Source organism: Microcaecilia unicolor, chromosome 3 (assembly GCF_901765095.1).
Source record: "Microcaecilia unicolor chromosome 3, aMicUni1.1, whole genome shotgun sequence".
Lineage (NCBI taxonomy): Eukaryota > Metazoa > Chordata > Amphibia > Gymnophiona > Siphonopidae > Microcaecilia > Microcaecilia unicolor.
Window position 1 is genome coordinate 324671432 of NC_044033.1, and position 26959 is coordinate 324698390.

General features: G+C 45.7%; 1 protein-coding gene across 2 annotated transcripts in view; it reads right to left on the reverse strand.

Annotated features, from left to right (window-relative positions):
* LOC115466843 (AT-rich interactive domain-containing protein 1B-like) overlaps positions 1 to 26959 on the reverse strand; it is a 1026314-nt gene that overhangs the window by 941133 nt on the left and 58222 nt on the right. The window lies entirely within an intron of this gene.

A 26959-nucleotide genomic window follows, 5' to 3' on the forward strand; every position in this document is an offset into this window, starting at 1 on the left:
GAGAAAACACGAGAGCTCCACTATTTTCAAGGAGCTATCGTCAAAGAGTGCTTGCCCCCTATTTTGAAGCTGCTGCTCATTAAAAAGAAAAAAAATCACTCTCAATTCTGCATTCCACAGCAGTGACCTATCACCTTCCACATCAAACACCTTTTATTTCAGATAGCAGAAGTTTATATGAGATGTTGCCACCCTAGCTATTAATAAGTACCAGATATTGCTGTGTAATCATAATATGAGCAACAGTCATAGTAAGCAGCACTTCGTTTGTTTCTCAGATGCTGTAAACCCCCAAATAACATTCCCATTTATTTGGTTTTCTTTACTGAAAGGTTGAGCTGAGGGGGGAAAGATGTAAACAGAACCTTAATCAAGCAAAGAGAAAGCAGGCCAAGGGACAAGACACGAGGCTTGTCTGCCAACTTCACACGCATGCAGCTTTCCAGAACTGGCATATATTTTGGGAAGTAACTAGAAGTCAGAGCCGTAAATAGACATTTAAGGCCTGCGATCCTGGCCCTATTTATGGAAATGGAGCACGAGTTGCCCAACTGGCACAGAGTGAGTGGTCTGTAATCTAATTAAAAATGAAGATTTTGCCTGAAAAGGTTTCAAGCTCTAAACCTATCTTTGGAAGAAATAGAAAAATTCCTTTTTTACATTAAACAACCTCTTAGCTCATACAGAAAATTGATATACTTTTACCTAGGGTAAGTCATTAACACTCCATTGCCTCAGGTACAGACTGTAAACCCTCCAGGTCTGGAAAATGCTTAATGTACCTGAACGTAATTCACCTTGAGCTACTACTGAAAAAGGCACAAGCTAAATCTATAAGCTGTTTCCCTAAAAGAAAGCTTCTGAGGTGATGGAATCAACATGTCAGACTTCTAACTGAAGTCCAAAGCTGGCACATCCTGCTAATGTACACTGAAAAAAGTCCAACTTCAGGGAGACTTACTTATAAATAATTAAAAAATAACTGCCCACAGCCCGACTGCACAAAGTTAAAGTTAAAGAAAAAGAGAGTCATAAAGAGGCTCAGAACAAGTATGGGTCGTAGTTGCACACCAACATCTAGAGAAAAAAAAACAGGGTCTGAAGGAACCTCAGTCCAAGTCTATTTGGTATACTGCAATAAGAGCAAAAGCATATCAAAGCGGTTTACAATTTAGAATAATATTTGATGGGGAAGAGGTTACAGACAGAAGGAAACAAAAAACAATACTCTGGTATGGGGAGTACAAAGGGTGGACATAAGAGGTGGAAAAGGATGTTACAATATTTCTGATGGGGAAAAAGAGAAGAGGGGGATGGGTGAAATAAAAGAGGAAAACACATCAAAGTAAGCAAATATATAGAAAGAGGGAAGAAAGGAAGGCATAACTTTAAAAAAAAAAGACAAGAGTTTACCATGAACAGGAAGGAAAAAAATATTAAAGGAGTGGAAAGGCCAGAAAAAAATTTGAGCTTTAAGACAGCCCTTGAATGTTTTAAGGAAGAGTTCAACTTTGATTGAAAGGGGAAGGCCATTCCATAGAGTGGGTGCAATGATATATATAGCTTCTCTCTTTTTTCCCAAATTGTCACATTGGTTAAGCAACTGCTTGTTATTGTGTCCGCATTTTTTCCCCGCAATATTCAAAATCATAGAATTGCTAACTCAATTTTTTCTGCTCTGGGAGTTTCTTTCTGAAACTCCCATCCATTAATCATAGCAATTGAATTGAGATATTTAGTCTTTCGGAGAAATGTTAAAACTTTTTTATTTGAACAATCTTAAGATGTTGGTTAATCATGGATGGCTTTATATTATGTCTATGTATTGCTGTGATATGATTTTATTACATTGTTTACACCACAGTGAACCCTTCCAGGGAAACCAGTGGTTAATAACTATTGTATTGATATTGACGATGCTGAAGAAGTTGTTCTGCAATAAGTCAAGCCAAATATGGCAAAAACTGGGTACATTAAGAGCTGTTGAGATAAACATAGAATACGCTGAGGTGAACTGAGGATGAAGACTTTTGACAGAAAAAAATGTAAGGCCAGTGTGTTAAAGGGGATCCGAAAAGAAACTGGAAGCCAGTGTTCCAGAATGGTGTAATGTGGTCACATCTTCCTTTAACATAAAGTAATTTAACAGCAGTGTTCTGAACAAGCTGTAGATGGCAAATTTGAGACAGTGACAGACTATGGTATAAGGAATTACCGTAGTCGAGCTTAGTAATGACAAGGGCAAGGAGAACAATCCTGAGGGAAGAATACAATGAATGGACCGAATTTGACGTATGATTTAAAAAAAAAAAAAAACACATTGAAAGATGGAGGAAATCTGTTTTTGAAATGTCAGGGCACTATCTAAATGATCACCAAGGACCGTAAGAGAATATTTAAAAGGAATACCTACCCCATGGGCGTGAAGTGGTGCAGGGGGAGAGGTGAGTGGCCTGGAGGAGAAGATTATCACCTCAAGATTTACTGGTTTTGAGTTTCAGATGGTTTTCGGATAGCCAGTTGGCTATAATATCCAGTTCCAGTTTGGAGAAGATCAAAGACAGAGTTGGGGTTGAGATCTTCTTGGGGGGGGGGGGGGGAAATGGGGTGACAATCTGTATATCATCTGCATAAGTGTAAAAAGAAAGGCCCAGGGACTGAATCAGAAAGGCGAGAGGAAAAAAGAAAATTAAACAGAATGGGGCCAAGGACTGAGCCTTGAGGTACCCTGGACAGAAGTGCTTTAGGATACAAGAGACAAGGAGCATGATAGCTGATGAAAAGTTTGTCGGACAGGTAAGACTGAAATCACAGCACAGCTATACCTCAAATGTTATACTCAGCTAAGCATCTAAGAAGGAAGGAATGGTTCACCAAATCGAATAAGTTGACAAATCGAGCACAATTAAAACAGCATGTCTCCCACTGTTTAAGATGAACTTAATTGAATTAACAAGGCTCTCAGATATGGAGAACTAGCCTCAATATCAGTGCCTCTTGTAAGCATAATTGAATAAGCGGTTGGAATCTCTTTCCTTGTGCAGAAGAGGGGTTTTTTTTTTGTATTTTTCTCCTACAAAATTTTTATTTTTATATTTTGAAACACTTTTCTTTTCCTGATTGATCTTACCTGGATCTGATGCTTCAATGCTTTCTGTTTCTTCTCAGTGCACTCCTATCATCTCTGGACTTCTCTAGTCTATCCCCTGCTGCTAACTCAACATCAACTCTTAATTTATAATGCAGGAGACAAGGTATGCCTACAAATGGCAAACTATGGCACGCACCTCTGATATTCGCATTAGAGAATGACATGGGGACAAAGTTTGTCCCCTTCCCCGCCCCAGTGGGTTGTCTCCATCCCCACCCCATCCCCGAAGGTTGTGTCTCTGTCCCATCCCCATGGGCTCTGTCTCTATCCCCAACCTAACTCCAACATGCCCTGTCTCCGTCCCCACGGGCTCTGATTCTGTCTCCATCCCCAACCTAACTCCTGTCTCCGTCCCCACCCTGTCCCCGCAGGTTCTGTGCCTGTCCCATCCTCTAATTGGCCATAAGAGACAAGCTGTTGTCCTGGAAAACAGGAATAGACAGTCATGGAGCATCATAGAGCACAACGCTGGAAGACTAAGTTATGAATCCTCCACTGTCATGTGATTTATTGAGTACAGAGTAATAGATTTAGTCAAAGAATACACTAGTGAAGTACTGTGCAGTGGCGTAGTGGGGGCGGCTGCCACCCGGGGCGGATCGCCGCTGCACCCCCCCCCCCCCCCGGGTGCAGACCAACACGACACCCCCCCACTGGCATAGCGCCACCCCGAAACGGTCCCCACCTGTCTACGAGCTCCATCCATCTGCAGCGCGGCTGTAAAAATCGCTTCATCGGCCCTTCCCTCACTCACTCTGTCCCGCCCTCTGACATAAAGCGAATGCTACATACCTGTAGAAGGTATTCTCCGAGGACAGCAGGCTGATTGTTCTCACTGATGGGTGACGTCCACGGCAGCCCCTCCAATCGGAAACTTCACTAGCAAAGTCCTTTGCTAGCCCTCGCGCATGCGCGGCCGTCTTCCCGCCCGAAACCGGCTCGAGCCGGCCAGTCCAGTATGTAGCAAGACAATACACTTCAAGGGAAGACACAACTCCAAAGGGGAGGCGGGCGGGTTGGTGAGAACAATCAGCCTGCTGTCCTCGGAGAATACCTTCTACAGGTATGTAGCATTCGCTTTCTCCGAGGACAAGCAGGCTGCTTGTTCTCACTGATGGGGTATCCCTAGCCCCCAGGCTCACTCAAAACAACAACATTGGTCAATTGGGCCTCGCAACGGCGAGGGCATAACTGAGATTGACCTAAAAAATTTACCAACTAACTGAGAGTGCAGCCTGGAACAGAACAAACAGGGCCCTCGGGGGGTGGAGTTGGATCCTAAAGCCCAAACAGGTTCTGAAGAACTGACTGCCCGAACCGACTGTCGCGTCGGGTATCCTGCTGCAGGCAGTAATGAGATGTGAATGTGTGGACAGATGACCACGTCGCAGCTTTGCAAATTTCTTCAATGGAGGCTGACTTCAAGTGGGCTACCGACGCAGCCATGGCTCTGACATTATGAGCCGTGACATGACCCTCAAGAGCCAGCCCCGCCTGGGCGTAAGTGAAGGAAATGCAATCTGCTAGCCAATTGGATATGGTGCGTTTCCCTACAGCCACTCCCCTCCTATTGGGGTCAAAAGAAACAAACAATTGGGCGGACTGTCTGGTGGGCTGTGTCCGCTCCAGGTAGAAGGCCAATGCTCTCTTGCAGTCCAATGTGTGCAGCTGACGTTCAGCAGGGCAGGAATGAGGACGGGGAAAGAATGTTGGCAAGACAATTGACTGGTTCAGATGGAACTCCGACACGACCTTTGGCAGAAACTTAGGGTGAGTGCGGAGGACTACTCTGTTGTGATGAAATTTGGTGTAAGGGGCCTGGGCTACCAGGGCCTGAAGCTCGCTGACTCTACGAGCCGAAGTAACTGCCACCAAGAAAATGACCTTCCAGGTCAAGTACTTCGGATGGCAGGAATTCAGTGTCTCAAAAGGAGGTTTCATCAGCTGGGTGAGAACGACATTGAGATCCCATGACACTGTAGGAGGCTTGACAGGGGGCTTTGACAAAAGCAAACCTCTCATGAAGCGAACAACTAAAGGCTGTCCTGAGATCGGCTTACCTTCCACTTGGTAATGGTATGCACTGATTGCACTAAGGTGAACCCTTACGGAGTTGGTCTTGAGACCAGACTCAGACAAGTGCAGAAGGTATTCAAGCAGGGTCTGTGTAGGACAAGAGCGAGGATCTAGGGCCTTGCTGTCACACCAGACGGCAAACCTCCTCCAATGAAAGAAGTAACTTCTCTTAGTGGAGTCTTTCCTGGAAGCAAGCAAGATGCGGGAGACACCCTCTGGCAGACCCAAAGAGGCAAAATCTACGCCCTCAACATCCAGGCCGTGAGAGCCAGGGACTGGAGGTTGGGATGCAGAAGAGCCCCGTCGTCCTGCGTGATGAGGGTCGGAAAACACTCCAATCTCCACGGTTCTTCGGAGGATAACTCCAGAAGAAGAGGGAACCAGATCTGACGCGGCCAAAAGGGAGCAATCAGAATCATGGTGCCTCGGTCTTGCTTGAGTTTCAACAAAGTCTTCCCCACCAGAGGTATGGGAGGATAAGCATACAGCAGACCTTCCCCCCAATCCAGGAGGAAGGCATCCGACGCCAGTCTGCCGTGGGCCTGAAGCCTGGAACAGAACTGAGGGACCTTGTGGTTCACTTGAGATGCGAAGAGATCCACCAGGGGGGTGCCCCACGCCTGGAAGATCTGTCGCACCACACGGGAATTGAGCGACCACTCGTGAGGTTGCATAATCCTGCTCAACCTGTCGGCCAGACTGTTGTTTACGCCTGCCAGATATGTGGCTTGGAGCACCATGCCCTGACGGCGAGCCCAGAGCCACATGCTGACGGCTTCCTGACACAGGGGGCGAGATCCGGTGCCCCCCTGCTTGTTGACATAGTACATGGCAACCTGATTGTCTGTCTGAATTTGGATAATTTGGTGGGACAGCCGATCTCTGAAAGCCTTCAGAGCGTTCCAGATCGCTCGCAACTCCAGAAGATTGATCTGTAGATCGCGTTCTTGGAGGGACCAACCTCCTTGGGTGTGAAGCCCATCGACATGAGCTCCCCATCCCAGGAGAGACGCATCCGTGGTCAGCACTTTTTGTGGCTGAGGAATTTGGAAGGGACGTCCCAGAGTCAAATTGGAGCAAATCGTCCACCAAACCAGGGATTCGAGAAAACTCGTGGACAGGTGGATCACGTCCTCTAGACCCCCAGCGGCCTGATACCACTGGGAGGCTAGGGTCCATTGAGCAGGTCTCATGTGAAGGCGGGCCATGGGAGTCACATGAACTGTGGAGGCCATGTGGCCCAGCAATCTCAACATCTGCCGAGCTGTGATCTGCTGGGACGCTCGCACCCGCGAGACGAGGGACAACAAGTTGTTGGCTCTCGTCTCTGGGAGATAGGCGCGAGCCGTCCGAGAATCCAGCAGGGCTCCGATGAATTCGAGTTTCTGCACTGGGAGAAGATGGGACTTTGGGTAATTTATCACAAACCCCAGTAGCTCCAGGAGGCGAATAGTCATCTGCATGGACTGCAGGGCTCCTGCCTCGGATGTGTTCTTCACCAGCCAATCGTCGAGATATGGGAACACGTGCACCCCCAGCCTGCGAAGCGCCGCTGCTACCACAGCTAGGCACTTTGTGAACACCCTGGGTGCAGAGGCGAGCCCAAAGGGTAGCACACAGTACTGGAAGTGGCGTGTGCCCAGCTGAAATCGCAGATACTGTCTGTGAGCTGGCAGTATCGGGATGTGTGTATAGGCATCCTTCAAGTCCAGAGAGCATAGCCAATCGTTTTGCTGAATCATGGGGAGAAGGGTGCCCAGGGAAAGCATCCTGAACTTTTCTTTTACGAGATACTTGTTCAGGGCCCTTAGGTCTAGGATGGGACGCATCCCCCCTGTTTTCTTTTCCACAAGGAAGTACCTGGAATAGAATCCCAGCCCTTCTTGCCCGGATGGCACGGGCTCGACCGCATTGGCGCTGAGAAGGGCGGAGAGTTCCTCTGCAAGTACCTGCTTGTGCTGGAAGCTGTAAGACTGAGCTCCCGGTGGACAATTTGGAGGTTTTGAGGCCAAATTGAGGGTGTATCCTTGCCGGACTATTTGGAGAACCCACAGATCGGAGGTTATGAGAGGCCACCTTTGGTGAAAAGCTTTCAACCTCCCCCCGACTGGCAGGTCGCCCGGCACTGACACTTGGATGTCGGCTATGCTCTGCTGGAGCCAGTCAAAAGCTCGCCCCTTGCTTTTGCTGGGGAGCCGCGGGGCCTTGCTGAGGCGCACGCTGCTGACGAGAGCGAGCGCGCTGGGGCTTAGCCTGGGCCGCAGGCTGTCGGGAAGGAGGATTGTACCTACGCTTGCCAGAAGTATAGGGAACAGTCTTCCTTCCCCCGAAAAATCGTCTACCTGTAGAGGTAGAAGCTGAAGGCTGCCGGCGGGCGAATTTGTCGAATGCGGTGTCCCGCTGGTGGAGAGACTCTACCACCTGTTCGACTTTTTCGCCAAAAATGTTATCCGCACGGCAAGGCGAGTCCGCAATCCGCTGCTGGATTCTATTCTCCAGGTCGGCGGCACGCAGCCATGAGAGCCTGCGCATCACCACACCTTGAGCAGCGGCCCTGGACGCAACATCAAAAGTGTCATAAACTCCTCTGGCCAGGAATTTTCTGCACGCCTTCAGCTGCCTGACCACCTCCTGAAAAGGCTTGGCTTGCTCAGGGGGAAGAGCATCAACCAAGCCCGCCAACTGCCGCACATTGTTCCGCATGTGGATGCTCGTGTAGAGCTGGTAAGACTGGATCTTGGACACGAGCATAGAGGAATGGTAGGCCTTCCTCCCAAAGGAGTCTAAGGTTCTAGAGTCTTTGCCCGGGGGCGCCGAAGCATGCTCTCTAGAACTCTTAGCCTTCTTTAGGGCCAGATCCACAACTCCAGAGTCGTGAGGCAACTGGGTGCGCATCAGCTCTGGGTCCCCATGGATCCGGTACTGGGACTCGATCTTCTTGGGGATGTGGGGATTAGTTAGAGGTTTCGTCCAGTTCGCAAGCAATGTCTTTTTTAGGACATGATGCAAGGGAACAGTGGACGCTTCCTTAGGTGGAGAAGGATAGTCCAGGAGCTCAAACATTTCAGCCCTGGGCTCGTCCTCCACAACCACCGGGAAGGGGATGGCCGTAGACATCTCCCGGACAAAGGAAGCAAAAGACAGACTCTCAGGAGGAGAAAGCTGTCTTTCAGGAGAGGGAGTGGGATCAGAAGGAAGACCCTCAGACTCCTCGTCAGAGAAATATCTGGGATCTTCTTCTTCTTCCCACGAGGCCTCACCCTCGGTGTCAGACACAAGTTCACGGACCTGCGTCTGCAACCGGGCCCGGCTCGACTCCGTGGAGCCACGTCCACGATGGGGGCGTCGAGAGGTAGACTCCCTCGCCCGCATCGGCGAAGCTCCCTCCGCCGACGTAGTCGGGGAGCCCTCCTGGGAGGTGGCCGCAGTCGGCACCGCACGCGGTACCGACGTCGGGGACCTCACCCCGGGCGATGGGCCAGCCGGCGCCACGCTCGACGGTACCGGAGGCGCAAGCACCGCCGGTACCGGAGGGGTAGGGCGCAACAGCTCCCCCAGAATCTCTGGGAGAACGGCCCGGAGGCTCTCGTTCAGAGCGGCTGCAGAGAAAGGCATGGAGGTCGATGCAGGCGTCGACGTCAGTACCTGTTCCGGGCGTGGAGGCTGTTCCGGGCTGTCCAGAGCGGAGCGCATCGACACCTCCTGAACAGAGGGTGAGCGGTCCTCTCGGTGCCGATGCCTGCTGGGTGCCGACTCCCTCGGCGACCCAGAGCTCTCGGTGCCGACGCGGGGAGGGGACCGGTGTCGATGCTTCTTCGACTTCTTCCGAAGCATGTCACCGGAGCTCCCCGGCACCGACGAGGAGGACGTCGAATCCACCCGTCGCTTCCTCGGGGCCGAGACCGAAGAGGGTCGATCTCGGGGGGGCTGTACCGCAGGAGCCCTCAGGGTAGGAGGAGACCCACCCGAGGGCTCACCGCCACCAGCAGGGGAATGGACAGCCCTCACCTGCACTCCACCCGATGCACCACCGTCCGACGACATCAGCAGACGAGGTCCTGGTACCACCGACGTCGATGCAGCTATCCGATGTCTCGGCGCCGATGCAGAGGCCCGATGCCTCGATGCGCTCGATGCAAGGGCGGCCGAGGAAGATGGTCTGGACGCTGACGACGTCGATGCACTCGAAGATCCCGGTGCCGATGCCGACGAAGAGCTCGAGAACAACACGTTCCACTGGGCTAGTCTCGCTACCTGAGTCCGCCTTTGAAGCAGGGAACACAGACTGCAGTTCTGAGGGCGGTGCTCGGCCCCCAGACACTGAAGACACGACGAGTGTCGATCAGTGAGCGAGATAACCCGGGCGCACTGGGTGCACTTCTTGAAGCCGCTGGAAGGCTTCGATGTCATGGGCGGAAAAATCACGCCGGCGAAATCAAAAGCCGAAATGGCGAAAATTGAAGCACCAAAATTTAGAGGGAGAAAAATCTCGACCGAGGCCAAAAAGAGGCCTACCCCGACGACGAAAGAAAACTTACCGGGGCAAAAAGCTGGAAGTACGGGGAGGATTGACACGAAACCCGGTGGAGGGTTTCCAGAGCACTTCCCGACTTTAGAAAAAGCTTTTCCGAAGAAAAAACACGCTCAAAAAACAATTTGGACGCGCGAGGTCAACTTTCCGGGGCCCGACACGGCGAAACACAACCGTACCGAGTGCGGACAAAAGAAGACTGGCCGGCTCGAGCCGGTTTCGGGCGGGAAGACGGCCGCGCATGCGCGGTGCGCGCGGGCGCGCGAGGGCTAGCAAAGGACTTTGCTAGTGAAGTTTCCGATTGGAGGGGCTGCCGTGGACGTCACCCATCAGTGAGAACAAGCAGCCTGCTTGTCCTCGGAGAACTTCCTATTTCCTCAAGGGCGGGACAGAGTGAGTGAGGGAAGGGCCGACGAAGCGATTTTTACAGCAGCGCTGCAGTTGGATGGAGCTCGTAGACAGGTGGGGACCGTGTCGGGGGGAGGCGCTGCGCCGGGGGGGGGTGGACGGATGCACCCCCCCCCCACCCGTTGACACCCGGGGCGGACCGCCCCCACCGCCCCGCCCTTGCTACGCCACTGGTACTGTGCATGACAATTGCCACACGACTCTGATACTACACTATAAAAAAAAAACCTGTGTAAATGTTAGTTGTATGCCAAGGAAATGATCTGATAAACTATTTCAGCATTTGGTTAAAAAAAATAATTAAATAAAAAAAAATCACACACATTCATTTTTGTAGCATTCCTAACAATTTTCAACATTTATAAAATTAAAGTTTAGGAATTGATATACTGCCCACAGCAGTTAATATTTTTTAAAATGCGAACTGCTACAATCAACATTAACATCAGCTATTCAGCGCCAATATCTGGATACTGGCTGGCACTGAATATCTGGTTATGACGCTGACCAGTTTGCAGTGATATTCAGACCACTCACCAGGTAGTTAATGGGATATTTAGGACAGCCTTTTTGCTGGCCTAACTTTATCCAGTTTATTATCCGGCAAGCAATCTAAATAAAAAGGTTAACTGGATAACCTCCAGCTCTGCACAAGTTCCACCCACAGACCGTCCTGGCACTATTTGGATAATGCCGAGGCAGTCAAAGCACATATCCACCTGCACTATCCAATCATTGCCACCGAAAATTCTGTGCGCCGGCAGTTATTCGGTTAGCAGCACCTGCTCAATCCCTTAAATTTTCAAGCACAGTTTCCATGAACACTGCAGATCACAGTTTGACTATTGCCTACTAAACTGAAGTAAATATGCCTCCCCATAATCATCCAACTAAGGCTTGACAGGCTCCCCAAACAGCCAGCTCTGGTTTCACTATGATTGTGACTGAATGACATGACTTCTACAGAATACATTTATAACTTCAACTGACAACCGTCTGCAAAGTCCCACAGGCATTCAGGTACAACAATCCTTTTGTCTACAGTTGACAAAATGCCAAATCCTCTGCCTTTGCATTAAACGAATCTGCTCTCCAAATATAACAAAGAGCCTGAAGCGTGAACAGCCCACAAACAGCTGTTAGTGCTTCAAGAGGATACACAGAAGTTTCAGGCTCTGGCCCCCAGTTCAACAGGTTCTGAATGAGGTATTTGTCAAAGAAGTTAATCACTAGCAGGCTTATTTTCGAAAGAGAAGGGCGCCTATCTTTCGACACAAATCGGGAGATGGGCATCCTTCTCCCAGGGTCGCCCAAATCGGCATAATCGAAATCCGATTTGGGGCGTCCCCAGCTGCTTTCCGTCGCAGGGACGACCAAAGTTCACAGGGGCGTGTCAGAAGCATAGCAAAGGCGGGACTGGGGTGTGCTTAACACATGGGTTTCCTCGGCCGATAATGGAAAAAAGAAGGGCGTCCCTGACAAGCACTTGGCCGACTTTACTTGGTCCATTTTTTCTTGCGACCTAGCCCCATATAAGGTGTCTGATCTGACCAGATGACCACCAGAGGGAATCGGGAATGACCTCGCCTTACTCCCCCAGTGGTCACTATCCCCCTCCCACCCTAAAAAAAAAACTTTTTAAATATTTTGTGCCAGCCTCAAATGTCATACCCAGCTCCCTGACAACAGTATGCAGGTCCCTGGAGCAGTTTTAGTGGGTGCAGTGCACTTCAGGCAGGCGGACCCAGGCCTATGCTACCTGTTACACTTGTGGTGGTAAATGTGAGCCCTTCAAAACCCACAAGAAACCCACTGTACCCACATCTAGGTGCCCCCTTCACCCCTTAGGGCTATGGTAGTGGTGTACAGTTGTGGGGAGTGGGTTTTGGGGGGGGCTCAGCACACAAGGTAAGGGAGCTATGCACCTGGGAGCAATTTCTGAAGTCCACTGCAGTGCCCCCTAGGGTGCGCGGTTGGTGTTCTGGCATGTGAGGGGGACCAGTGCACTATGAATGCTGGCTCTTCCCACGACCAAAGGGCTTGCATTTGGTCGTTTCTGAGATGAGCACCCTCGGTTTCCATTATCACCGAAAACTGGGGACGACCATCTCTAAGGACGACCATCTCTAAGGTCAACCTAAATGTTGAGATTTGGGCGTCCCCGACCATATTATCGAAACAAAAGATGGCCACTCATCTTGTTTCGATAATACGGGTTTCCCCTCCCCTTCGCCAGGACGTCCTGCGACGACGTCCTCAGGAAAACTTGGGTGCCCCGTTCGATTATGCCCCTCCACGTCTCCGCACAATGAACTACACAAACAGTATTTAGAAGACTTGCGTTGCAAAATCATATCCCCATTCCACAGAAGGGCCTTCCCAGCTCAGCCATATTCGCAAGTTGCACACTAAGAGCTAAACAACACATTCTTGTGGCACAGAACTGTTCCAGTTACATCTTTAGAAGATATGCTCTCACAAAAAAGCAAGCACATTTTCTGTATCCCTTTATTTATACAGCACTAGAAATACACTATACACAGTTACAGATATGATGCCCCTTCCACAGAGAGCTTACAATTGACATTTGTGCATAAGGAAACCACATGTGTTAGTGGTAACCAAGGGAAGTAAACCGGAGCGCCAAATTCACAGCTCTGTTCTAACTGTTCAATTACACTGCATTACACGAAATCGTGGACTGAATCTGTCATCAAGAGAAAGGAGCCCCAGTAAAAAAAAAAAAAAGGAAAAAATAAACAGGAAATAGTGGACCTTTCAAACAAAAAAGGTAATTATAAAAGGCTCTTTTCACAGACTCAACATGAACAAAAATCATTACTAAACTCAGCTTAAAGGCTCTAAAATCCCCCACCCCTCGAAACTTCTCTGACTACCATAACTAGAATCAGCTTTTGATTAATACAGCTCATTTGCTTTATCAAAACATGTAGAATATGAAATATTAGACTAATGAAGACATCATCATCAATCCATATCAATTTAATAACTGTCATAGCTCCCCCCTCTGTCCACACACCCCCAAAAAACAACAGTCTTTAGTGAAAGGATTATATTTACCCAGAGAGGAGCAAGTGGCTCAGTTCTTAACTCACACCAGAGTTCTCATTTCACTGCACTCTGTTAAGTGCCTTCAATATCTAGATTGTAGGATGTGGAGTTCGGCACTGTATAAGCTTAGTTACATGACCCCGAGATATATTTTCAAAGCACTTAGACTTAAAGTACACAGTAACCTATGGAACTTTGTAAGTCTAAGTGCTTTGAAAATGAGTCCCCCTGTCTACTTAAGCAATCAGAGCAGCAAAATACTGTATACCTGGCAGAGCTCTCTGGGGCCAATACAACAGTGTGTGCTAGGCTTTACACAGGGGTAGTGCAGCTTTAACACACAATTTTGTGGGCCCACAGACGAAAAAGGAGTTTTGCATACAAGTTAATCCTGGCAAAGTCTTGAATTACACATCTGTGCACAACATATTTAAAACCATGGTAATGAGGCTAATTAACTACTCTGGCAAGATGCAAAGAAGTATGTAGATGACAAAGGCTGAGCACAACGCCAGGGCTTTAACCCTATAGTCTGAGCAGGCATAAAGGCTTACCTCATGCTTGTGGTAGAGTATGAGAGGATTTGTGGGAACGGAAGATAATATGAGGTGAAGTACATTACCTCAGATCCACTAGGAACCCCCCCCCCCCAAATGTTAGTGGCCCAAGCCTTCAGCCCCCCCAAAACTCTACCACAGACCCCATAATACAGTCTTGACCCTCACCCCACAAATGCATGCCCTGATAATCCATGGTCCTCCTTACTCTGTCTATGCACCTTAAAGATGTGAGGCAGGAGTAATGCAATACTTAATCCTGCTTCTGCATCACCATTAGAGAATGTCACAGGGATGGAGACCCACAGTAACCGCAGGTATGAGGATAGGAAGGGGATAGATCCCATGGGGATGGGGCAGGGATGGGGACAGGGCCGTAGGGATGGAGACAAACTTTGCATGTAATTTTCTACTTTGAAGCCTGTTAATGAACCAGACTGTTACTTATGTTTGACTGATACTGATGACGATATTTTGATTTTTTTGAAATACAAGCATGCTGGCCACAACTAGCAAAATTTGCATGGGGGGGATTCTGTACATCTTGCTACCAGCACATTTTCTATTGCAGGAAGGAATGTGGAAGACAGGAGAGCTAGACTGAATCCTGAGATTGTTGATGTCTTCTTATTCATTCACAGATTTTAAAAATCATAACAGTGGGGCATATTTCTCTCCTCTAGGGCATACAGAACGGGTTGTATTTTGTACCCTTGGACATTTTAACAGAGTGGATTAGGGTTCCTTGGGGTAGTAGAAATCTGCTATTGGGATTGGAAGGGAAGAGGGTGGTGGTGGGGGGAGAGTTATTATATCTGCTCATTGTTACTATTGTTTTCTATTTGTAATTTATATACAACAGTTGGCCAGCATATTGTTCCTTTTTATACTTTAATACAAAGAATTAATAAAAAAATAAAAAAAAGTGTTTGAGGCTTCTCCAGATGAGGGCAGGGACAGAACCTGCGGGGATGAGACGGAGATGGGGAAAGAGACAGGGCCTGCGGGGATGTGGACAGAACCTGTGGGGTTAGGGTGGGGACGGAGACAGAACCCACGGGTGGGGCGGGGATGGAGACTGGGCCTGAGGGGACAGAACCTGCGTGGATAGGGTAGGGACGGAGACAGAACCCAAGGGGACAAACTTTGTCCCCGTGTCATTCTCTAACCACCATCTTGAAAAATGGCAGCACCTGACCACATACGGTGCATTCAAAGATGCACTGCACAGGGTCAACTGCTGTCATCGCTTCTGCCTCGAATCTAAGGTGTAGAGGAGGGAGGGGACCATAAGCCTCCAGAATGGGTATTTGTGGTGTGTAGGGGATTGATGAGGTCCCTCCAGCATTTATGGGGTTGGGAGAACCCACCAGCATTTGTGGGACTAGGTCTTAGGCAGGGGGTGCTTACTAATCTTTGTGGGGTCAGGGAGGTATGAGGTTTGGGTGCACTATCAGAGAGGATGCAAAGAGACAATGCCAAAAAAACCCAATGCTGATCCCCATGCAAGTGTTTTGTGGACTCTCTCACATTGGTGCACATTTCTTTTGTGTGCATGGGCTATTTGCATGCTATTTGGTACTGCACTGGAGAGCTAAAGCTTTGTGTTAGGCTCGCATTAGGAAATTGTACAATAAGCATCTTCTCCCCAGTACAAGTTTACTGTGCTGACACTCCCCCTCCCATCACCTTGTGAGTTCAGGACGGTTGTTTACAATCCTGTAGTCTCTTGTTCAGGAAGGCTGGGAAATGCCCTTTTCAACTCAGCTGTGAGGATTAGTGCGGCACTCAGCTACAAACTTATATGAACAGACGCGCTCTCTTCTTTAGTGGGTGAAGGGCTGTGGAGAAAATAATCTGCCCTTCTCCATCTCCTCCTCCCCCCCACCCCCTCCCCAAATAGCATTGCGCTTCTGGCTGTCAGAATTTTATGTTGTGACACCCCTATCAAAAATTATGACAGCAGTGTAGTGACAGCCACTGCCTCTTGAGAATCAATCAGGCAATTAATTCTGTAAATGAAATGCTGATTATACAAAGCTTCACTTGAGAGGCCCAGTGATTAAAATCAATTTAACAAATTGTTTCAGGTGGGACTTGATTAATACTTTGCTATAAATGTAGGTAGCATGTATGTATGTGTGTGTTTATACACATATACCCACACTTTAGTGTATGCTTACACTAATGTTACCAATACCTGTGTTTTCACATATTCACAAGTACTTTTCCATTAAATGAAAAAGTGGAAGCAGTGATTCTGATGGCTCCTGTGCTACCTCTACCATGGTAGAAATATTTAGCAAGGTAAGACACCTTAGGAGAAAAAAACGGGCAGTATTTATTAAAAAAAAAAAAAAGCTTTCTATCATTTAATCAACCAATCTCTCAGAGCTGATCAAAACAAACTGCAGCCTCTTATTGGAAAAGGCAGAGAGTTGAATGTGTGGGTGAAGTACCACTTCTAGTTTAGATATATACAGAGCAACAACATTGTGATTCTTGTTATTTATATTTATTTAATACATTACTGGTGAAGATAACCTAGGTCTTTATTGGTTAACTTGCAAAAATGGATCAGTGTTTATATATGGCTAAGCGGAAGCCTTGAGTGGCATGATAGGAGAAATGAGAGGGGAAGGGGGTATGCAGTTCCAAATTTTGGCCAATATCAGGGAAAGTTTTGTCTGTACAAAGGCGGCATCAGGGAAATAAAAGAACCAATACACTTTTGCCTATCACAGGCCATGGAAAAGGACATATGATCACAGAGGTGAAAAGTATTAATCTTCTGTAAGTACAGAAGCAGGACTCTGTGGATATCCATATTGTGGAGTCCTCCAGCTCTCAAGTCTGAACCATGGTTCCACAAAGGAGGGCAAGCAGACCTTCTGGTTCATATGGAAAGAAGAGATCATCTTCAGAAGGACGGAAGATACAATGCAAACACAGAGTCCTCCAAGAAGGAGAGATACAGATCCTGAAAGGGCACAGCCTGAAGTTCCGACACCCTCCTGGTCGAAGCAATTGCTACCAAAAAGATCATCTTCAAGATGATCTCTTTCAGAGGCTCAAAGAGAGTACATTCAGCACCAGATTCAAAACCCAGGATGGGAGAGACATATAAACGGATGGCTGCAGGTGGCAACCCCCTTCAAAAATTGTGCAATGTCCCCATGAGCTGCCAGGGAAACCCCTAGCATCTTGCCCCAGCTGGGCTATGACTGAATTTAGGACCAACCCCTGGTTAAACCCTTGCTGCAAAACGCTGAGCACCTCTGGGATCTGAGGAGAAGGAGAACTGTTGACACCATTCAATCAGGTCTAACATGTAGCCAGGAGCCATTCCAAATAGTATTTTGAATATTAGAGTGCTAGTTTTGGCAGCCAGTGTAGCATTGCAAGCAGTGGAGTTACTCTTTCATATTTCAACTTTTTGAAAATGTGTCTTGCTGCCATATTTTGAACAGTCTGCAGTGATTTTACTATGTTTTCTTTGCATCCTACATATGCAGCATTGCAATAATCTAGTTGGGGTAGTATCAAAGATTGTAGTATAAGGCGGAATGATTTCCTGGGAAAATAGTCTCTAATTCTTCTCAGTTTCCATAGAATCTTGAAATATTTTGATGCGACTTCTGAAACCTGATTTTCGAGACAGATGTTTGTCTAGAATAATTCCTAGTATTTTTAGTTGTAGTTCAATTGGGTACATGGTACATTTGGTCAATTGTGAAGCTTTGGCTAGGAGCGAGATTATGTGGACTAGATAGAACCAGGAGTTTGGTTTTCTCTCTGTTTAGTTTCAGTTATGGAATAGACTAGAGGGTTATTTTTGTACTGGCTCCAAATGCTCTGAATTAGAAATCTAGGGAAGCTTTTGGGTGAATGGGGTTAGACTGGCAAAGTTTTAACTTGAGCAGGGGATGAGGAAGGATTATTTTACCCCGGTCATTTCTGAAACTTTTTCTGCAGCACATATGGGAGATGGAGGGAACAGAGACCATGCAATAAGGACTCAGATACTAAAGAGTTTAGCTTCTTTTTTTTGTTGCTGACCCATCCAATTAAGTCCCTGAGGGTAGTGCTTCAGGCTATTGAGGAACTTGGGCAAATATCAGGATAGAGGCTAAATTTAATAAATCAGAAGCTATCATCCTTTGTGTTAATAAGGAAGAGATCTGGTGATAATAATTTTTATGAAAATGGGCAGAAGAAACAAAGATACTTGGGAATTAAGCTTCCCTCAATTTTGGAGAACTTATATAAAATCAATGTAGCCAAAGGAAACTAGAGAATTGTTTCAGAGTTGAGGATCTTATCCAGTTCCACTAACAGGGCAGATTTTTCTTTATCAAATGATCATTGTGCCCAAATAGTTATATACGATGCAGGTTTTGCTTATTCATCTGCAATGTCAGGAATTAATAATTTTAAACTCCTTTTTATCTCATTATCCTAGTTCTGTTGCTTCGCTAGAGATAGACCTGGGGTCTTGTTTGAGGGGTGGGGAGCATTGGGGGTGATATAATATGGGGAAATGGGGAACCATATAAAAACAAAAACTTGTAATTGTTGAATGATTAATTTCTATTCCTTTGGTATTTACTATTCAAGTATACCTACTGTATGGAAACTATAGCTGCTTGGTTCTCAGTTATATTTTCTTTTTGCTCTTGTATCTGTTTCATTTTCATGGCATATTCAATAAACAGAATTTTTTAAAAAACCTCTTATCTCAGTTTCCATCGAAAGGAAAAAAAGCCAGTGGGACTACAATCTGAGGAGAGAAGGGGCCTTGCTTTGCAGATATGCTATTATATATCACAGGTAATATAAGGGCATGTGGGAGATTCCTGAGTATGCTAGTAGTGCTTGAGAAGGAACTGGTGAAGCCCGAACGTTAACTATATCCTCCACAAATGAGAAACACAGCTCCCCATTGATATTAGAAGGAATATTTTGATCAGAACCCAGAGAGTTACCTAGCATTGGGTTTGTAATTATTTGGGGATGCTGTCTTTTTAGAAGGTAGGCAAGACTTACAGGTTGTCAAATTAATAGTTCTGTAATTACCTACAGGCTAGGCACTACATTGTTTCAATTAAGAAGGAAGACTTAGTGGAAGCAGTCAAGGAAGGTAAAGAGGAAAATTTGCTACCAGAGGCCAAGAAGGGTGGCAAAATATCAGTGTATGGAAAGATATTGGCGCTAAGGAGACATCAGACAGATCTTTCGGATAGTGGCTAAATGGAATATAGAACTTGGAACACATCTGTCACATATTTACAACAAATCCTGAAAAATATTCCCATCATGACATAGAATACAGCACTATAGAAGCAGCTGTATAAATTCATATTGTGGGATTTTTTTGCACCTCAGCAGGCTAGAATAAACCATGAATTATCAATGTTTGAAACATAAAGAGAAGGAGGCCAAGCTAGTCATTAATTTTGAGGACGTAATTAAGTGGTTCAGAGACATGAGTGTTGAAAGGAAATATGAAACAGTGGAGAAATGTTCTGTTTGATCTCATGTTATAGGAGCAGCTCAAAGCAAGAAAGGGGAATATGGGGAGATGGGGAGTATTCTGAAAGGTCTGTTAAGTTTTCAGGGACAGACTACAACACAGAGCTCAGTTTGGTATTAAATTATTAGACTGTGAGTGAATGTCGGATAAGATAATTAAGAGTAGACTGGGAGGAAATAAGTTGGAAATCCTAAATACTGGTGAAAAATAAGGAGGTCCTAGGGCACAGGTAAAAACACCCACAAGCCTCGCAAGCCTACAGGAACTGGTTGCAGATGGAAAAAGGCAGAAGATGGGGGATAAGGGAAGTGGGTGGGAGGATATCTTGGAACAGCAAAAAAAAATAATGGAAAGGTTAAGGTCACGGCTATGCATATGTTAAGTTCATGTGATGTACTGTTAAATCTGGACTCTTTTTTTTTAAACCTTAAAGAAGGCTTAACTAAAACGAGTGTGTGAAATGAACTGAAAAATATCCAAAAATAGGATAAAATGGCCAGACACGAAAATGAAACAAAAATGTTTGCCTTGTGCACATCACTATTATATGGTAAGTTTAACCAACATCTAATTCTATATATGGTACTAAAAACAGTGTGTGGAAATTTAGACACAAACCCAATTTCTGCCCACAATTTAACTGAACAAGCAGCCAATTAGCACTGATAACTGGGCACTACTACTGGCACTAATCAGTATTACCGTATTTTTCGGACTATAAGACGCACCGGACCATAAGACGCACCTAGGTTTTAGAGGAGGGAAATAGGAAAAAAAAAATTTCCTTTTTCCCTCCTCTAAAACCTAGGTGCTCCGGTGCGTCTTGTCCGAGTTAGGGATCGCCCTCCCCCCCAGCCCTGTCACCACTTCTCCCCTACTCACGTCACGTGATGTTCCCTGGTGGTCTAATGACGTCGGGGCAGGAAAGAGCCCCCTCTTTCCTGCCCAGCGCGCTGCTCTCCGTCCTCCTGTATGCTGCCTGACGGTCTCGGCGAGATTCAAAATGGCCGCCGAGAATTGAAGTCTCGGCAGCCATTTTGAATCTCGCCGAGACCGTCAGGCAGCATACAGGAGGACGGAGAGCAGTGCGCTGGGCAGGAAAGAGGGGGCTCTTTCCTGCCCCGACGTCACTAAACCACCAGGGAACATCGCGTGACTTGAGTAGGGGAGAAGTGGTGACAGGGCCGGGGGGGGAGGGCGATCCCGAACTCGGGGGGAGGGCGGGAGGGAGGGAACTCGCTACCTTCGGACTATAAGACGCACCCCCCATTTTCCTCCCAAATTTTGGGGGGAAAAAGTGCGTCTTATAGTCCGAAAAATACGGTAATTCAAATTTAAGCACACATTTTGACACCTGGATCCATGCGTAAAATGTATGTGCCGATCCAAAATGGGAGCACAGCTATGGGAGTAGCATTGGCGGATCAGGGGCATTCCTGGAATTTAAGTGTGGTTTTACAGAATAAGGGCAATCTGCACGTAATTTAGGCATGAGAATTTGCACCACATTATACTTGGTGTAAATCCTCATGCCTACAAGTGGGCCCAGATCCCAGCACCAAACACTATTCTATAAACGCACCCAATTCTGATAACTATTTATAGAATAGCTCTTAGCACAAAATTTTTATCGATACCTATTTTTTGGCGCCATTTATAATTAAGTCCCACATGTTTATTGGCCACACTAGATAAACCACAGTATCTGACTGCTAGGTCACAGCGGTTTACATACTATTTAAAACTTGTAACAATGAAAGGAACGAAATTAAAACAGCTAGGAAAGCAAACAATCAAGTCATATAATCATTAATTTAACTACCTTAAAGGTTCCCTGTGGTGGGACTAGGTGGGAAAAAGGGGAGATTTTCAATTGCTCCAGATAGAATAGCTCAAAAATAAAATGTGCCATAGGCTAAGTAAAAAAAATAGGTTTTGAGATGGGTTTTGAATTTGGGAAAGGATTATTTAGACTGAATATTTTTGTATAGACAATATTGTTCACCGTTTTGAGTGGCAGACATCTTGGAACTGGAAAACTATGCACAAAGTATTAGGATCTACAGATGACAGCCATCTTGAACTGAAAAGTGAGAACTCCTGGAGAGCCAATTAAAGCAGCAGACATTTTGGAGCTAAAAGCCAGAAGCAAGCCAACACACAGAGAGAGAAGAGGACTAATAAGGGCCCAACTTACTGAAGGTGGCAGGTATCACTGCCCACCAAAGCCAAGGCCTGCAGGTTGGACTCTGACCACCCCTCCAGCCAAATTAGGGCAAAGGTCCACAGACCAATCCCTAACAGCTACCACTAGGCCTGGAGAGCTCAACCTCTGGGCCACAGACCTTAATTTGCCCCAGGAAGCTAGACTAGCGAGGATCCTGCTGCACCAATTCACACTGCAACCATCTGCTGGAGGCAAAGAATACCAGTGTGTTCCAGGACTGCACCACTCCTTATACTGGAGATGCTGCCACTAAAATCAGTTCTCTGTCTCTATCTACTGGATTGGTTGGTCTCCATGCTAAGCGCATTACCATAACACCATCCTTACAGTAAAGACTGGTTGTGATAGCATAATGCTGTGGGGATACTTTGTAGCAGAAGAACACGGCAGCTTATGAACATCAACAGAAAGATGGATGATGCAAAGTACTAATCCCAGCAAAATGGACAGGTTTTACTAAAGAATGCTCAATAACAAAAATATGCTGTAAATCCCAAAAAATATCTTCACCTTTCCAGTGATAATTTTATTTGGGAGGGAAAGACTTCAAACACTCATGACTGGAAAGGTGACGATATTTCTTTGCGTTTACAGCATATTTTTGTTATTGATGCAAAGTACTGGCATATTCTACAAAAAGCCTACTTCACTCCCCACAGATTTTTGGAACTAGAGTGAGATTTCACCTTTCATTGGGACAAAGATTCTTAAATACACAGCAAAAGCAACAACAGAGTGGCTCAGCAAGGAGAAAGTGAACATCCTCAAGTAGCCCAGTGAAAGCACACACCTGTGGCAAGATTTGAAGGCTACATTCCACAGGCAATCTCTAGCCAACCAGAAAGAGCTTGAACAATTCTCCAAGAAGAATGGACAACAATTGCTCCATCCCACTGTGTAAAGCTGGTAGACATTTATCCTAAATGACTGATGGCTTTTACTGTAGCAAAAGGGCCTTCCACCAAAGACTAAGTGTAGGAGTATGAAGATTTAAGTCAAGATTTTTTGGTTTCTTGTTCTTAATGAATATGATGCACCAAGTTAAGACAGGGAATCTTCAGGTTGACTGACAGATGACAGATGGTGGTGGTAAATAAATCCTAATAAATAAATAAGCGACTGCATGGAGGAAAGGAAGGTGAGTAGTGGAGTACTTCATATCATATATTAGGAGTTTATCTTGTTGGGCAGACTGGATGGACCATGTATGTCTCTATCTGCCATCATCTACCATGTTACTATATATTACTATCTATCAGCTACCTTAACCATGCATGCATGTGCTGCAGGGAAAAAGTAAAAAATGTCCAAAACATCAGTGGCTATACATGATCTGACTTACATAATTTTCCACTTAATCTGTCCCAAGAGGAATGTCTGTTTTAATTTTCAGAACTGCAAAGTTTGAAAAGTTTCTCTGGTTCACCATGTTGGCTTCCATGTTAAAGAATAGGCCACCCTTGCAGACAGGACGTGAAGGACACTCAACGACCAAACACAATCACAGAGATAATGAACAAAGAGGGATGTGAAGACATGCAAGTGTGTCAAAAAGAGTCACAGAAATTCATTTTAAATAGATCTTAAACTGCAATAAATCTGGAAATACTAGCAGACATGAATAGGGCTTTGTTCAAAAGTCATTCTTAAACATGCTGGTTGAGGCTATTTAAAATGTTAGTGCAATTGCACTGCATTCAATTTTAGTTTACAATTTAAAAAACCTCTTAGCCAATTCTGTCATGTTTACAAATCCAAAATATCATTTTATAATTTTGATTATGATGTACCAAAATCTTACTTATTAAATTGTTTTCTTTAAGCATGCAATGCATTTAATTTGTTTTCTACTAAATCATGCATCTTCTCTAAAGGCTGTAGCGCAGCAGTGAAACATTACTGCAGGGACTGAACTCCATCTACAGTTCTAAATTAAAAGAACTACAAATTAAATATCCTTTAACTGGAAGGTGCCGGAAGGATGTGCATTGTTCTAGGCTACTCAGTTTTCATAAAGGAAGTCTCCATTCCTACTCGAAAGGGTAAAACTCCCTCTGAAGCTTGGTGCCCATGGCCCTTAAAACAGATGCAGTCTATACAAGAGAGACGTCCAAAGAGAGTGTTTTATTAGTAATTTCAATATTAAATTCTAACTCAATTTAGATTTATGAATTTGATGAAGAAAGTTCATATTTACTAAATCTTGCATCTTTGAAAAACCAAACCAAGGACCAGATTCACTAAAAAAAATGTGCTAGTTTACTCTGTGTTATTAGTAAATAGGCCCTGTTGCTTATAATGTGAAATTCAGTTATACCTTTTAATTCCATTTCCTTTAAATCAGACTGTATCTTCCTGCCTACAGATGGAGGTAGAGGAATTGATGTTTTCTAGTGACATAACTGGTATAACCTTCTGGTGCTCACTGAAAAACTTCAGTGTGCATCTGCCAAAGCAGTGGAAGGTTCGTTTTTGAAAGTACAATAATGCCCCATCAACTACTGCAGCTAATTAATCAAATTCCATCTTGTAATTAACTTTTGTTTTCTTTAAGAAAAAAAGACAGAGATCCTAAGAGCTCCAACAACCACAGTTTTCTGAAGGAGGATCTCAGGATGGTAAGCCCAACTAAAGGAAAGGTAATTAACAAGTACAACTAAATTTCACCATCCTTAGCATCTAAGCAATACCATCCTGGACAAGCAGGGTGTACCCAAATAGACTCACTGGGAAGAAAAAAACAAGGCCCTCTGAGCGACAGCTCTGACAAAGTACAAACAGGCTCTGGCCAGCACATCCAGTCTTCATAAATGAATGGAGTGAATGGAGTGACAATCATGTCCCCCTCCCGGAGAAGGTTTCTGTGATAGCTGAGGTAAAGGTGGAGAGAGGAACTCCAGAAACACAAGATAAATGCTATTCGAAGCAGGACACTGGGAGACAGAGTTTCTGCAGGACTATCTCCCAGTGTCCCACTTTCGATTGGACCGAAACTCAGGAACCCAGAGGAATGCCAAAGGAAAGCTAAAGTCCAAAGAGGACTATCTTGTTCCACTGCCAAATGGTGTCCTGCAAGTCAGCAATGACTGGAACCCAGCAGTCCAGCAGGCAAAACCACCATTGGAGGCACCCCAGCCACCAACGGCGTGGCCAGACTGAGCTTGGAGGACATTGTTGAGAGGAGGAGGAAAGAAAAAAAAGACCAGAAAACCGAACATGAGAATGACAACAGAGAGCAGACCCCCACCAATAGCCTAGAAGAGTTACCCCGCAGTCGCTCTCGTACTCCAGAAACTTCCCACACTCGGCAAAGAGTAAAAGGTCAATACACCCCCCATAATCTCCGGTGCACCCTTACCAGGAAAGGAGCGGGCAATACCACACCACCCCAAGCAGAACAGACCCACTCAGAAGAGTAAAAACCAGTAACGCCCGCACCCTTATCTGGGGCAAGGAGTGGGCGACACTGCACCACCTCAAGCAGACCAGAACTGTTTAGAACAGCGAAAAACAGTGACAGCGCACCATAAGCGGACTACGAAAGACAACTTCACTGTAAGTGGAGGAAAGTGACTCCGGCACCCGAACTTCCAATCAGCTCGTGCAGTGTGATTCAGCGGAACGATCCCCTCCACATACCCAAATCAACACAAGCACCATCTACAATAATCCAACATACCATGAAACCCTAACCGAGAAGCATCTTTCAGGTAAACAACTATTGCTAACCCACCTCAATTGCAAAAAAAAAAAAAAAGTTTAGATATATTTATACATTCAAATATACCAAGCCCCTCAAAACAACACAAACAACTAGCTCACACACTAAAAGAGCCAGAGTCCACACACACAAATTAAAATTCAAAATGACCACAAAGACACACAACTACTGTAAATCCTCTTTCCCCAAATGAGAAAACAACAAAACAAAAAAACAACTGAAAAGTACAAGACAACCCACATTAATACCATGACATCACAACAACCAAAGAGGTACAAAAATACTGTAGAAACAAAATGCACACCATAAAGCTTCTAGTAGGACTATCTATCATAACGCTACTAACCATCACAGGAGCTCTAACACAAGAAAACAAAAATATAATACCAATTCTTTGCAACCTAAATCACCTAACCACACAAGACGCCCTCCACCAAGACAGAGCTCAATAAAACAAACAAAGAAACCTAACAACGGCTCAAACACAACAGTCAACAAAAAAGGGAACCATCCAACCAAAAAAACCCAAACGGGCGCCAACTAGTGAAAATCTCCACATTCCCAAAAACTGAAGATAATTACCTAATGATACCAGTGGAATACATCAATGCCAGATCAGCAGTAAACAAAACCGAAACAATAAAAGACTAGATACTGAACGGAGACCTCGGCCTGGTTTTCCTCAGTGAAACATGAATCCTTGACAAAGAAGATCCTATAGTCTCGGACCTCTGCCCTCCAGGCTACAAAATTCTGCATTGATCCAGAAAACGGAAAAAAAAAGGAGGGGGCATAGCATTAATCTATAGATCCTTTTTCACTGCGGAAGCCATAGTGGAATCCATAAAACCACAACTGGAAATTGCATCTTTCAGAATAAAGGACAAGACTCTACAAAGTCACCTATGCTGCATCCTTTTCTACAAGCTCCCAGGAAACTGGAGAGCAGCCTAATCAAACTTTATGGACTTTGTCTCAAACACTTGTGTAGCAAACCAAAACATAATGATAATAGGAGACATTAATCTACATTTAGAAGACCAGAGCAAAGATACAACCAGATACTGTAACAAATTTCTTCAACTATGGGACTTCCAACGTCCACTAACGACCACAACCCACATAAAAGGTTACACACTAGACCTACTAGCATACAGATTTGCAACAAAACCAGAAGTGGACAGAAAACCCGTGGACTGACCACCTCAGGCTAGACATGACCCTTTATTGGAAAGAACAAGGGACCTGGCCAACACAAACACGCATAACCTTCAAGTCTCGAGGAAAGGTTGACGTAACCAAATTCTGGTAATCTATATAAGCAAATCAAGCTCACCAATAACTGACTGTAAAATTTCTTCCAGAACAGGACAAAACATACACCACCATACTAGAAGAAATAGCCCCCGTACACAAGAAACCCACAAAAAAAACCACAAAACAGTCCCATGGTATGATGAGGCTCTGAAAGAGTTAGAAGTCCACTGCAGAAGACATTTTGGGGTTTCTTTTTTTCGGGGGGGGGGGGGGGGGGGGGGAGAGATTCAATTAAGCAGAGCTCAGTGTGTCTCCCCATAGCACTCCAGACACCCTTCCCTCGAAGGGGTCGTGGCTTCAAGACAAACAACCACTCTACCTGGCCCCAAGGGACCCTAGAGTAAGACCAGGTATGAAGGAGGGGAG